At 41.9% G+C, this 14232-nt stretch overlaps 1 pseudogene; it reads right to left on the bottom strand.

Moving 5' to 3' along the window:
• Positions 1–9365: 9365 nt before the first annotated feature.
• Positions 9366–14232, bottom strand: part of LOC102028786 — a 71134-nt pseudogene continuing 66267 nt past the window's right edge.

Below are 14232 nucleotides of genomic sequence, written 5' to 3'. Positions count from 1 at the left end.
ACTGTAACCAGGACTGCCCAGTCCTGTAGCGATTGTTCCTTTACATTTTCTCTTATGGTGATTGATTTAAAGGACTGTTTTTTTTCTATCCCTCTCCAACCTCAAGATAAAAACATTTTGCTTTTAGTTTATCCTGTATTAATAATCAGGCCACTATGCACTATTTCAATGGTGTTGTCTGCCACAAGAAATGGCAAACCGCCCAACCTGTGCCAAGAGTTTGTGGTTGCAGCCGTTCTGCCAGTGTGACAAGTGTATCCAACTGCATAGCTTATGCATTACATAGAGGACATTCTTCTAGTACATAAGTCCCCAGCCACCTTACATCAAATGTTTATCCAATTAGATAATGCCCTTTGCAATGCAGGTCTAGCAGTAGCCCCTGAAAAGGTGCAAACTATGGCATCTTTTTCATATTTGGGTCGTCTTATCCAGCAGAGATATATTGTTCAGATCCAGGTTAATCATCTTACAACAATAAATGATTTTCAGACTTCAGTTGGTAACATTAATTGGCTTTGCCCAGCTCTTAAGCTAACAACTCATGATTTAAGTCCTCTCTTTGACATTCTCAAGGGAGACCCAGCCCCCACTTCTCAAAGAACACTTACACCAGAGACTAAAACTGCCTTAGATAAAGTTAATCTGGTTCTTTCTAATGCTCAGCTCCCTAGAGTTGACCCATCTCTGCCAACACTTTTGATTATTTTCCCAACTCATTTTATGCCCACAGGGGTCCTATGGCAGTCTTAGGGTTCTTTACAATGGTTACATGTGCCACATACTCCACATAAAACTATTACTCCCTTTTATGATGCTATGGCAGAACTTATTGCACATGGAAGAACATGTGCTATCCAGCTTTTTGGTCATGAAGTACAAACTGTCATTGTTCCTTTTTCTTCAGTTCAGCAAAAGTGGTTATGGCAATTTCCATCCTCTTGGCAATCTGCACTGGCTACTTTCCCTGGCATTATTGATTGTCATCATCCTTTGGATAAATTAATTCAATGTGCTTCCCTCACACCTTTTGTCTTCCCTTCAAAAATAAGCTCAGTCCCCGTAGCAGGAGGCATTTCCGTCTTCATGGATGGGTCATCTTCAAGTAGGGGAGATTATGTAACTGCCTCCTTTCCCAGAACACAAGATACAGATTTCTCTTCTGCACAAAAGACTGAATTACAAGCAGTCATATGGGCCTTGCAGGATCATTCCTCCACTCCAATTAACCTCTTTTCAGTCAGTGCTCATGTCTGTGGTGTAATGCACCACACTGAAACCGCCAGCATACACACTGGTCAGGAAGGTCTTTTTCATTTACTTTACACTCTCCAATTTGTCATATGGTCACATTATGTTTCCTGTTTTATTGGTCATATATATTCTCATTCTCAACTGCCGGGACCTCTCACTGAGGGGAACAACAGATGCTGGCTGCTGTCACTGTCACTCCCTCAGAGGCCATTCAGCAGGCTTCTGCTTCTCATGCCATCCTTCATCAAAATGCTTCTGCCTTACACAAACAATACCTTTTGACGTGGGAACGGCCCCCCAAAATTGTTAAATAATGCTCTTCACGTATAATACACCTTCTCTCACCTTCCATGGGGGTCAATCCCTGAGGGTTGCACCCCAATCACCTTTGGCAGATGCATGTCACTCACATTCCTGAATTTGGTTCTTGACGATGGGTCCATGTTTCAGTGGCCACATCCTCAGGGTTTATTTTTGCTTCTGCTCGCGCTGGTGAAGCAGCTAAGCATGTCATTGCTCATTGCTGGGATGCCTGTAGTGCCCTTGGCTGCCCACGGACACTTAAGACTGACAGTGGCCCGGCATTTACAAGTGCTGCTTTCCACAGGTTTTGTAAAACTTTTCATATTTCCCTTCTCACAGGAATTCCTTATAACCCCCAAGGTCAAGGAATTGTTGAACGTGCTCACTGTACGATCAAAATTCAATTACAAAACAAAAGGGAGAATCTCTCCCTACAAAATTCACACCTCATAATAGACTTCACATGGCAATATATACTACTAACTTTTTAAATTCTACAAAAGATGGAAGTACAGCAGCAGAAAGACAATTCCATCAGGTAAAAAGAAAAAAGGCTAGGAAGGGTCCTTTGGAGATATCTCCATACTGGACAATGGAAGGGATCCAGTCCACTACTTACCTGGGGTAGAGGGTATGCTTGTGTTTTTCCAGAGAAAACTGAGCAACCTATTTGGGTATCAGGCCATGCTGTCCAGCTATATCATGAACTCAGATCTGGAGAAGACGTTTCTACCTTTGGGGGAGCTGATGTGCAGTCCTGTGACAGTGGTGCCTCAGAGATAATGATAATAATTTATAGATGACAGATAAGGATGAAACTAGATTCAATGTAGGGCCTATTGAAGAAACTGACAAATTGGAAATCCAAGGTCTAACTAGGTGATAGAGCATATAGAAAACTGAGCTAAAAGTTACCAGTATTTTTAAGACATAATAAAATACAAAATATGCATATTCATTATAGGTAAAAGATTCTAATCCTTCCAAATTTTTCTGATAAGAGATCTCTGCTAATTGACAAAAAATATGACTAGTCTATTTAGATTATAAATTATAAAATTGTAATAGAGTGACTATAATTCAATTTGGTCAAAAATATATTTGAGTGCACTCTGATTTTGTAAAGATGCTTGTTCATTTGTCTTGTGTACTTGTTTACATGTTTGTCTGTCATTCTGTGAACTGCTGTTCCCCTTCTCATTTGAGCTCAATAATTTTTCTTTTATCATTTGTTCATAATACAATTTAGGTTTTATTTATTTATTTTTTGGCACCAGGTGTCAAATTCAGGACCTTGCACTTACTAGGCAGGTGCTGTGCTGCTGAGTTATAGCCCCACCCTATAATTTGGATTATAGATTTAAAAGCATGCTTTTACCTGAGTTACCAGCTGGTCTAAGTGACATCAAAATTGGCTTTCTCTCAGCTCATCAAAACATTTATGATAATTAGCAAAAATTCCTTAGAAAGGAACAAAGGTTTTCACATGTGTGTGGTAATTCATTAATGTTAATCTCATGGTGTATTAAATGTATTAATGATTCCAGATGTATAGGTCTTCCAAAATGTAAAACAAAGATTGTTTACTGTGAAAAGACTTGTCTTCAGATTCAGACCTATGCCTTTAACAAAAACTTATGTGATGTACATCCCATTAAAGGACAACAAATTAGATGAAAACTTCTTCTGTATTAGATAGAGATGATTGGTTATGTTATGTTATGTCAAATAAGGTTATGTTACGTCAAAATGAAAAATTAGGTACGTTACAAAATGTCACCATTATTGTCACGTAGCACTGTTATATATGGTTTTGATTTCTAAATTTCTGTATAAAATATGTAATTATTATCTGTTAACATTCTATAAGGATTTAAATATTAGGATATCCATGGCTGTCAAAAAGTAACAGTTATATTTTATGTTCTAAGGTGCTTACTATTCAAACCAGATAGAAATATTAAGCTTATTGCCTCCATTAAAATGTTATGTCATTAATCTTTCCTTCTGGATATTTAACAACTGAGGTTTGGAGACCAAATTTAGAGAGATAAACTGGGCTAGGAGGACAGCCAATATTTGACCTCATCCCTCCAGTCAATAAAGACTCAGGACATAGAGGGAACCTCTGCTGTGACATCCTGTAGCTCGGTTGAGTCCCTGATTTTCTGATCAAGGAGATTACAGGACTACAGAGGAAAGTGATTCTGTGATGTATAGTGTGCCTAAGGAGAGTCACCAGGAGAGAAAAAAAAATCTCTCAAGCTTTCATAGAAAGCAACTTGGTCAAGCAATGGCCATGACTCCTGCAGATGGCTGACACTGACAGAAGATCTAGAGATGCTGTACTTGGTTCCAAGGTATGTCCTGAGGAGACTTAACTGACCTTGATATATAGCAAAAAGTTAAATTTTTATTTATACAAGTCTCACTTTAGCTTGGTCTTAAACATCCAGCAGAAAAGTGTAACCACAAGATGTACAAAAGCAATGCCATGGTAATGTGTTGGCTGTAAAAGGTTCAAATCACCAACAACTTCTGACAATTGCCAGTTAGACTGATAACTGACAACTGTTATGGAGTTCGGACTATATTCTTCAAGCTCCGCTTTTCCAGCTTCAACTGAACACCCATCACTTCCACAACAAAACAGAAAAAGTATAGAGAGCCCTTCCCAGTCTTCCTCATGCATTTGAAATCCCATGAAAAGTTTCTGGAATTCTAGCAAGTCAGTTCCAATCTACCACATCCAGTGCAACCCATGGTGAGAATAAGGACACTAAGACATATTTGTAGTTGTGGGGAGCCAAGGGGTCCTAAGTCCAGCCATGATGATGGCCATCCAGAACAAAGGCCTATACCAAGGACCAAACCCAGGTTTTATTCATTTGTGAAGAGGGGAGTGGCTTCAGGATGAGGGACTGTGAGAGTGGCAGGAAATACATGAGTGCCAGGAGCAGGGCCTTAGGGAAACATGCCTACCATCACCAAGATTACCATCAGCACCTCAGCATTGCTTAAAGCCAATTGAAGGGATAAGAAAAAGTCCCAGCCAGCTCTGTACATATCAATACATGGAAATAGGGTTAGGCTCAGCCAAAAAGGAGGCAGTTGCTCCTCTTTTAAAGAGAGTCACCTAGGTGGTCCTCCACAAAAAGGAGATATGCTGGGAGCCAGTGGAGCTGGAAATTGGCTATAGGTGTGGGGGCAGGACAGAGCCAGAGTGCCCCAAGCAGTCAAGCTGCCTCAGTCTCAAAAAAAGTATTCTGCCTGGACAATATAGTTGTTAGTTGCTAGGCAACATTACCTCTCGTGATACTAACTTTGCAAGAGTATAAATAAACTTCCTGTTGCCAAAGTCAGTCCTTTTGCCCATCAGGTAAGAGGTAATTCCACCTGACCTTGGTTATTGCCTCTTGTCTTTATTTTCTAAATACTCTTGACATTTTCTCCCAGGGACCATGGAAAGATCACCAAGTCCTACAAAACGTTAAGTACCCTTCTGTTTTATTTGTCCTCCCCACCTCTCCAAAATGTCAGCTCTGTGAGAAGCAGGTTCTTTGTCAGTCAGGTGGTTGAGGAAAGGTTCTCTGAAGAGGTGACTTTTCCAGCAGGGGCCTCAGTGACCCCTGAACGACACAAGGACCCAAGCAGAGGGAAGAGAGCTCTTGTCAGGCTGAGCAATTCTGACAAACAGCAAGAGAAAATACTCAGTGATTTTTAAACTTTGGCTTCTTTTCTGCCCAGAAACAAATAACAACAAAAAAGCTTTTTCCAGTTGCTCCTCATTACATTTGGTAGAATTAAATGAAGTTTTGTATTATTACAGATATATAAATTCTGTCCTCTGAGCCTAAAATTTCCTCATAGGAAGATAGGGGAGGCCAATACAATTTCTGTAAAAAGCAGGGCTTCTGGCCTGGACGTTCTAGCCTTTGCTATGATTAACTAGATTTTAAAATGCCTTACAGTTTATGTCCATCTCTATCCATTTTTGAAAATCAGGATTAAGCAAATGAAGTGTTATCTTGACCAATGCTAAAAAGACTGGTCTAGAGCTTAAGGCAGAAAGTACCGCCAGAAGCACCTCTGGACACTCAGGACTGACTGGTGCTTACCCAGGGTCACTCCTAATTAAGGCCTAATTCTCTGGGAAAGGAGAAGACAAACAAAGAATAAGTCCAAGGCCTTTTCTGGAAAGATGAAATGCTAATTCATGGTTACAATAAGAAACTGGATGCATCTTGGAAAAGTCACCTCTTCAGAAAACCCTTTCTCAACCACCTGACTGACAAAGTAGTTGGTGAACCCTTTCCTGTGACTGGGTGGTAGATAGGCCTGGGGACCCTGGGGCTCCTTATTCATCAACACACAGAGATGTCAAAGCTGTTAAAACAAGAAAACCAATCCCGATCTTTGAGCACTTTCCTGCCCTAATGTACACGACATGCCCAAATCAAAGTTGAGCTTGGAGCAAAGGATTATCTACCAGAAATACCCTTGGAGTAAATGAGAGAATTTAGTCCTGACATTTGTTATTCAACTATGCTCAGAGATGATGGCCACCAAATCCGCCCACAGTTGTGTGCTTTGGAAACCATTTTGCCAAAAAATACGAAGCATGCACTATGATTTTCTTTGTTCATTATTAAACTTGTCCTATTCAATGAGTCTTAAGAGAGTGAGACTCTTACAATTAGGTTGGGGTGAAGACATGGGTAACTGGACATTTTTTTCATTCATTTATTATTTTCATGAAGCTCAACCAAAATGTTCTTGGCTGGGCAGCCTTGCCCATGGACCTCAGACATGAGCTTCAGCAGTTCACCCTGTTCTTTGTCACTTGACCCTGAAAGTAACATGAACTTCCTGCTCTTGCTTACATTTGAGGTGCTTCAGATTCCTGTCGGCTTCTTGGTCCCTTTCCCATCACCTACATAACCAGCTCCCTGCCTCACGCCCTTTCAACCTTCAACACCTAGAGTGTTTTCTGCTTTTCTGACAGATACGGAGAGCATATATAACACTTTGAAGGTCACAGGTGAAAGAGGCAGAGCTGAGGATGAAATCCAACCCTATCTGCATCCAGCAGCTACACTATACAGTATCGGCTGCTCGGATAAATGAACTCATTCGATGCATAGCTATGGAGCTCCCGCAGTGCACCGGCATGTCACCAGAGCTGTGTAAATAGAGTTCTGAAAGCCAGGGCTTGCTGATAACCAGGACGCAGACGTGCCCTCGTTGGGCCCCCATGATTGCAGATGAGCCCTGTCAGGAGGATTCACTTCTGGAGAGTCAGCCTGACCCTACTCTCTGTGCCTCTGAGTGGTTTGCTGTAGCATCAGGAGAGGCAGCTGTGTGTAGCTGTCCTCAGAGGAACCACTGACCGCCAGCTCCCGTCTCCCACGGAAGTGACTGTGTGCTCCTGTTCAGGTGAGTCCTGGGAACCATCCCCACCTTGCTTCCTCCTCCACTGAGATACACTGGCAGACCATCCGGCCTGAGCACTAAAAGGTTATCACAGAATTTATGTTTTATTCTCACCCTCACCAAAATAATCATGAAATTGATCTCGTTTTTTCTTTCTCGTTTTTCTTACCAGTGGAGCAGTAGGGGAATCATAAAATTAATTCTCATCCTCCGTCTCTTCCTGTTTCTTAGCTGCGTGACCAGAGTAGAAGTCCATGGTAGTGATGCAGAGGCAACAGGAAATTCCTGGGAGGGGAGCATGTCCGTTGTAAGGTCTGTGGGCTTAGGAGCATCTAGACAGAATTTGATGAGACTCCCATTGGAGGATTTTTGTTTTGTGTGTATAAGAATAAACACCTAGCATTTAAGGCTTGTGGGTTTATATATGTGTCCCTGAATACATGAAACTGCATATCTAATGTAGCCCAACAAGGAAACTGAGGCACATAAAGATTACGACTTGCCAAATTCACAATCCAAGTTTGTTTCAAATAGAGTAAATGAAACTAGCCATTAAAGTATTCCCTCAAATAGAAAAGGATAACTGCTTTTCTTGGTTTTGCTAATAAAATACTTCACACACACATACACACACACACACACACACACACACACACACACACATACACACACACTTTTAAGTTTGGAAACCCTTAGGGAAAGTATCACAATAATAATACACAAAGAAATTAATTTACACAGCAAACATAAGACAAACTTATAAAGAAAAAAGAAACTATCCTACTTAGAATATTTTTCTTCAATAAAATGATGATTTATACAAGAAGATAAACCTCTAAAGATACCTAGAATCCTCTGTATAGATAAGAAACACAATGGCATATGACTGAGCAACTACTCTGCCCTCTCCACCAGGTCCCCCACCGAAGTCAAGGAGCAATCAAACATCTGCACATATAAGTGACCAGTGTTACCACAAATGTTTCACTACGGTTTGAATTGCTAATTAAGAAATACATTTATATTTTTTTCTAGTCCAGAAATTAAAAACCTCATTTATATTTACTGACTTTATCACCCTCCTCTGTAAGATACAGCTGGTCATCACTCAAATTTTACCTAAAATCAGAGGCTCTCTTATGTTAGTTTAAAAGGAAAAAGAGTTTTTAAAATTTGCCTGTGATGTTTTTTTTAATGTGTCCAGGAATTCTTTCAGGTCCTTGTCATTGAGGGTAAAGTCATATTCCGCTCCCCTTGAATATGACCTTCTTAGATCAAACAGAAGGCAGTGGAAGGGGCACCTGGGACTTCTAAACCTATCGAAGGTGCCTGGGGTTTTCTCCCAGGGACCTCTGGAGCTCTGAGCCACCATGTAAGAAGTCTGGCTACTCTGCAACTTCCATACTGGAGAAACCGTGCAGGGAGACCATAGACAAGGGCAGAAGCACAGAGACTCCCAACTGCTTGAGTCTTCTCAGCCAGGCAACAAATTAATGCCTGAGAGCACCCTTGAGCTGACCCCAGCCTGCCACCCTCTGACTGCAAATGCTTTAACCACCCCACATGAGAACCATGTAGCTGAGCCCATTCAGCCCAAGGACCGTGGGAGACAAATAGGTGGCTATTGCTGTTTTGTGCCATTAAGTGATAGGTGACTTTTTATGCAGTGATAGATATACCATTTTAAGGGATAAATAATGTGTTTAGAGGACTTATGATACTTTTTAGCTGCCTGGGAATTTTTCCCTTTCAGAAATCCTTCCCCTCTCTAACTCCATACAACTCTTCTAGAGCTGACCACTGGGTAACCTAGTGCCTCCAGGGCAGACATATGGTCCACACTGGCCAATCGGACTGCCCTACCCTGGATACAGTGACCGATCCAAGAGAGGAAAACCATTATCTGGCAGAGCCAATCAGAGGTCCTTGGGGAGCTCACCACACATTATAGAGCAGAGGGAAGAGGAGAGTTGGCCTGAACAAAATAGCACAAGAGAAAGCAGGATGCAGAGACAGAGGCAGGGAAGCAGTGCCTAAGGAGAGTGATTGAGTCGGGACACCAGTCCTGGAAATCTTGTGTCTGATGGTCTCAGTAATGTCGGTTAAAAACCTCCTGGGAATTTTCACACACATAAATTAGTAAGACTTCTTTATTCCTTTATCTAATTTGCTCTTGGTTTCTTTTACTTGCAAAAGAAGTTCCATCTAATTCAGTATGATATAGTAGGAAAAAGGGGACCCAGGAGAATCAAAAGGATGGATACAATATTAGGCAGAAACATTAAAAATTATAATAATTCATACAAATGTTATGTGCTTATGTAGAAAATATGCAGCTCATGAAAAAGCATAAAACTGAGGGTTCAGAAAAGAGATTGGAATTTGACTCAGTATTTCTATTATTTTAGTATGCAAATATTTCCTCAAGATCCAAAAGTTTATGGTTCACAACATTGCTTATGACAGTTTCTTTGGGTGAGATACCCAGAAGCAGCTTTTTAAAAAAGTGTTTAATAGTCTTTATTTACAACTTTTTTGACAAAAAAATAATAGGGAAAACACAGCACAATATAGCTGATCCCTTTGGGTTGATGTTCCATTTCAAATGTCCACTGAATTGTCCAGAGATACAACCACCTTTATAAAGTACTGTGCTCACATTCTAGGCAGTCTTGAAACCATATAAACACAAAGGAAAGGAAATCACTCACTGAAGTATCCTGCATCAAATGAAGGATATTTTAAATGTAAATTTATGTTGTTGATATTAACACATGCCCAATGAAAACTAAAAGCCAGAAGAGCAGTTACACTTCTTACTTGACTGGACAGTTACAACAATCATTTTCTGAAATGACCTTTATATTTCAATTTATCATGAATAGCTGTGAACGTACTAATAGAGGTAGCCAAAATCGGAAGAAAAGACATAGGGAGAATATTTCCTTTTGTGGGGAGAGTAAGCCCTCCAGAACCAGCATGGAAAATGAACATCCTGTTGATTCTAGGTGAAAAAAATGAATGCAGTCAATTTCAACTCAGGCTGAGCTGACTTAATCTTTGCCTTGACCAGTTGGTGTCACTCTTTTAAATCAAGCGTGTTTAATTCTTCTCCTAGTTCCTCCAGATCTTGCCAGGGGAGAGTTCCATCAGCAGGAACGGCCCTGATACTCCATTTTCTTGTCCTCTTCCAGGTCTCTTCCTTCACCAGCTCCAGCCCAAACTCTGGAAGCTTTGTTGGGCTTGTTCTCGTCTTTATCTGAAGCGTGTGTGCTGAAGCTTTCAAGACTGGCTACAGCAATGCCTGTCTCATCTATGTCTCTTGGATGTACAGGCCTTAATCTCTGTCATTTACACTCACAGAATCATCAGCCTCGTCACCATCCGTTCCGAGGGCAGCGTGTCGCACCGGCTTCCTCATCCTCATAATTGACCAGTTCCGGGCGGAATTCAAACAACTCACAACCACTGGTCACGAGAGCCTTCCCTGCTTTAAAGTCAGCGTTCCTTCTTTCCATATCTTGCTCAAGTTTATCCGTCTTTACTTGTCTTTTCTTCCATGCAAGAAAAATTCTAGAGTGAATTCAGTAACATTTTGACCTACGGCAGAACACTCTATCAGTGAGATCTTCTAATGGAATTTCATCTTCTTTCTCTTTCCATCTTTTCCAGCAAATCCAGAGGAAGTGAATGACGATACATACAATCATCACCTTCTCCAGGGTATACCCCAAGCCAGCCATACTTGTTATTTTTAGCAGCTTTAAGGAAATGCTCACCAACAATATGAATTTGGGGGATTTTTTTTTTTTCTGCCTCACTGTGCTCCTTTTCACTACTTCTTCGAGCTTTTCCCCATCCCAGTTATCATTGTCTTTTTCAAGCTATCCACTGTGGCTTTTTCTTGTCCCAAGTATCGTTGGGTCTCTTGTGTCAGTGTAAACACTTCCTTTCCACATGTTCTGTCCACAGTCAGCTGTGAGAGCGCTGCACTCACCCCCTTCCATGCTCTGTCCTGGCTTGGGGAAGGCACCCACCACAGACTCGGGCCCTGCGCCTTTACTTGTTTTTTGAGCAGCAACCACAGGTTGGAAGAGCTCCTTTAGCTCCTGCAGTTCCTTCTTGTCATCTCTCTTCAGTTTCTTTTCAGCTTCACTTTGTGCTGCCTGATGTGGATTTTGCTGACCAAATTTAACTTGGTGAGTGACGGCTTTGATAAACTGCTTCTTTGGTCCTTTCTTATGCTTTAGATGGAAAGTTCTGTCTTCAGTAACCTTCTCCTGCTTGTCTTCTCTGCCTTTTTGTGCTGCCCCTGTCCTGAGCCCATTTCTTGTGGGGCACTGAGAAGAGAAGAGGTGCTGGCCAGGCTCAGAGACAGACGGATGCCGCTGGGGAATCTGGCACTGAAGAGGAGGAGGAGGCCAGGAGCAACTTCACTGGAATTTGTGCCTCAGCATTTCTTGGTTTACAGCTGAGCTGTCTGCCAGGCCGGGGGCTCATCTGAAAGTTCGCTTGAGAGGGGTCCCCGTCCGGTTTCACTCCCAATGCTGTCTGCAAGGTGCACCTCCTCCCTGGGCCTCGGCAGGAGGAGGCCTTGGTGTCCTGCCGTGGGGATTCCTCTGGTGGCAGCTCTCCCCGTGGCACATTAATGAAAGGAGTGCAAAAGTAAGGGCAAGGAGGGGCCAGTCCTGTACAATGCCACACACAGGTGTCACCCCACCAGGACTCCCCGTTGTGTTCCTAAGAAGGAAGTCCCTCATCCATCCCACCACGGAGGGGAGAGGAGGGCAGAGAACAGGAGCACGTCAACCACTGCTTTAGAAGCTAAGTGTCCTTCCAGAAGCCTCCTGCCACGAAGGCTTCTGCGTGCCCAAGGGCCAAACTGAGAGCCACAAGGGTGTTATAACGGAGTTACTGGTACAGAAAAATGTGATGGCAGAATACTCCCAGGAAAGTGAAAGGAACTGATTGCCAAGACTGAGAAATAGTAATAAAACAGGAGCTACAGACAATACGCTTCTCAGAAGGTGAAATCTAGCTTTGTCTTAAAGTCCCATTAGCTTAGAAGCACACTTGTTTCACTTATCTTACTGGAGAGCAGTCGAGAGGCAGGAGTGCTGGCAGAGGCTATGATGATACTGGATCTTCCCAGACCCTAAGTGCACTGGCATCAGGGCTTTTCAGTCAGACCACAGAAGGCACAACTTCCTGGTCTAAGGGTACGCTGCCTAGGTCAAAGTTCTTCTCATCCAAGTCACTGAGGGCACTCTCCCCTCCTTCCCTGGTGGGAGCACATGTGTCCCTGGGCCGCAGGAGTGATGGCCACAGCCCAGAGCAGATGGGCTCACGAGGGACAACGGTGCAAGCCCGCTGCTGGTCAGAAGCACTTGGACGCTGCTATGGCTGATACATTGTGTCAACTTGCGTCTAGAAGCTTAACTAAGTACCTCAGCCGTTCTGTATTCTGGGGTGGAGAGGACATGCCCTTCCTGCTCTAGGATGTTGTTCACTGTGTCAATCTGAAAAGTTTAGAAGGTTAACTCTGTAACTCAGCAGGGAGCCAGGGTGCTTACTTTGTTTTGTTTTTTTAAATTTTATTTTAAAGAGAGTAGTAAAAATAAAAAAATAACAGCCTACCAACATCACAGACATAAACAAAACAAAGCAAGAACATTAAAAATGATACAGGGTTTCAAAACCAAATGATAGGAATTAACAGTGGTTATTATATTACATATTGTTATTTTCAACTAAGATGCTCAGATTACCAGATGTAAGAAAGAAAGACTGTTCAAAACCTTAAAGAGAATAACAAAATAATTATTAAATAGAACATTAGAGATAATATGGAGTTTCACTAGACAAGATGGTAGGAATTCACCAATGGTTGTTCCATTGTATGTTGTTGTCTTCAAATCAGTTGCTCAGATTACCAGATATAAGCATGCAAAATTGGTCAAGATATAAAAAATTTTAAGCAATAACTATTCCTTTCAATAAACCATCAGACATCAGCAATACAATTACCCCAGCTATTCTTCTATATATGTCTGTGTGCATGTGTGTATATATATATATGTGTATATATATATATATACACATACATATATATGTATATATATATAGCCTTCTTTCTTTTTTCTTTCCCTCATCCCAGTTGTCCCTCCTTTGAGCAATTTCTTTCCCTTTCATATGATCTATATATTCATACTGAGCCTGTGCAAAAGGAGGGCCTGGAGGTGGCATGGGTGTAAATGACCCCCTTCAGGGCGGGTAGGCTGCATACAATAAAAGGGAAAGAAGGAAGGACTGATTGCTGGTTCTCGGGAGGAGCTCCAATCTTCCCTTCAGCTTGGTTGTCTCCTGCCTTCTGGTGCGGACTGTTCGGCTTCCACCTGTTCGGCTTCCACCTTCATCTTCAGCCTTCTGGTGTAGACTCTTTGGCCTTTGTGGTAGATTGTTCAGCATTCCATCGCAGACCCATCAGCCTCCTGATACAGACTTGCATGGACATTGCAGTGAGCTCCAGACCTTGGACTGGACTCTTTAATCTCCAGTGTGCAGACACCCTCTGCACACTTCCTCATCCAACTCTGTGTTGAGCATTGTAAGACAATCTTGTAATTTCTTGTGCATTTGTATATCTTGTATTATAGCTGTTTCTCTAGTAAGCCCTGCTTACAGACCCCTCTGTTTCAAAGGAACATTTGTGTTTCCTGCTTTCTAATCACTAATTACTCCATAAAATCCTGTTTGGCTATTGTAAGCATGTTTCTCTAACTAAACGAGTCCATAAAACCAAACCAACACCATTACAATAGCTCCTTATTAAGCTCTAAAAAAGGACTATCGTTATTTGTATTTGGCTCAAGGAAATCATTTGCATATAAATTATTGGATGTAGAATTTTGAAAGAAATTTTAGCTCTCAGAGTGCCTCACTCTAAAAATAGTTTCACTTTTCAGATGTGTGCCTGTGGAAAGGGCTGTTTTTGTCATTTTTAAGTTTTCCACACACAGAAGGTAACTTCTAGCTTCTGCACACTTGCTGTTCTTGAACAAGTGGCTCCATTTTCCTACCTTCACAAAAGGCGGTATTAAGCTGCCCTGGGAACAACAGATAGGAGTAGATCGTCTGAGGGTCTCCTTTGTGTGCAGGCTTCCCAAGGAAGGCCAGGGTTGAGAGGGAGAGAATAAAAGAGCAACAAGCTATTGGTTTTGGCAATAAGAAAATTTGCTCAGT

This window comes from Chinchilla lanigera, unplaced genomic scaffold (genome assembly GCF_000276665.1).
Source record: "Chinchilla lanigera isolate Chin_1 unplaced genomic scaffold, ChiLan1.0 scaffold00116, whole genome shotgun sequence".
Classification (NCBI taxonomy): domain Eukaryota; kingdom Metazoa; phylum Chordata; class Mammalia; order Rodentia; family Chinchillidae; genus Chinchilla; species Chinchilla lanigera.
Note: the sequence above shows the minus strand (reverse complement) of the source record. Positions and strands in the feature narration are given on the sequence as shown.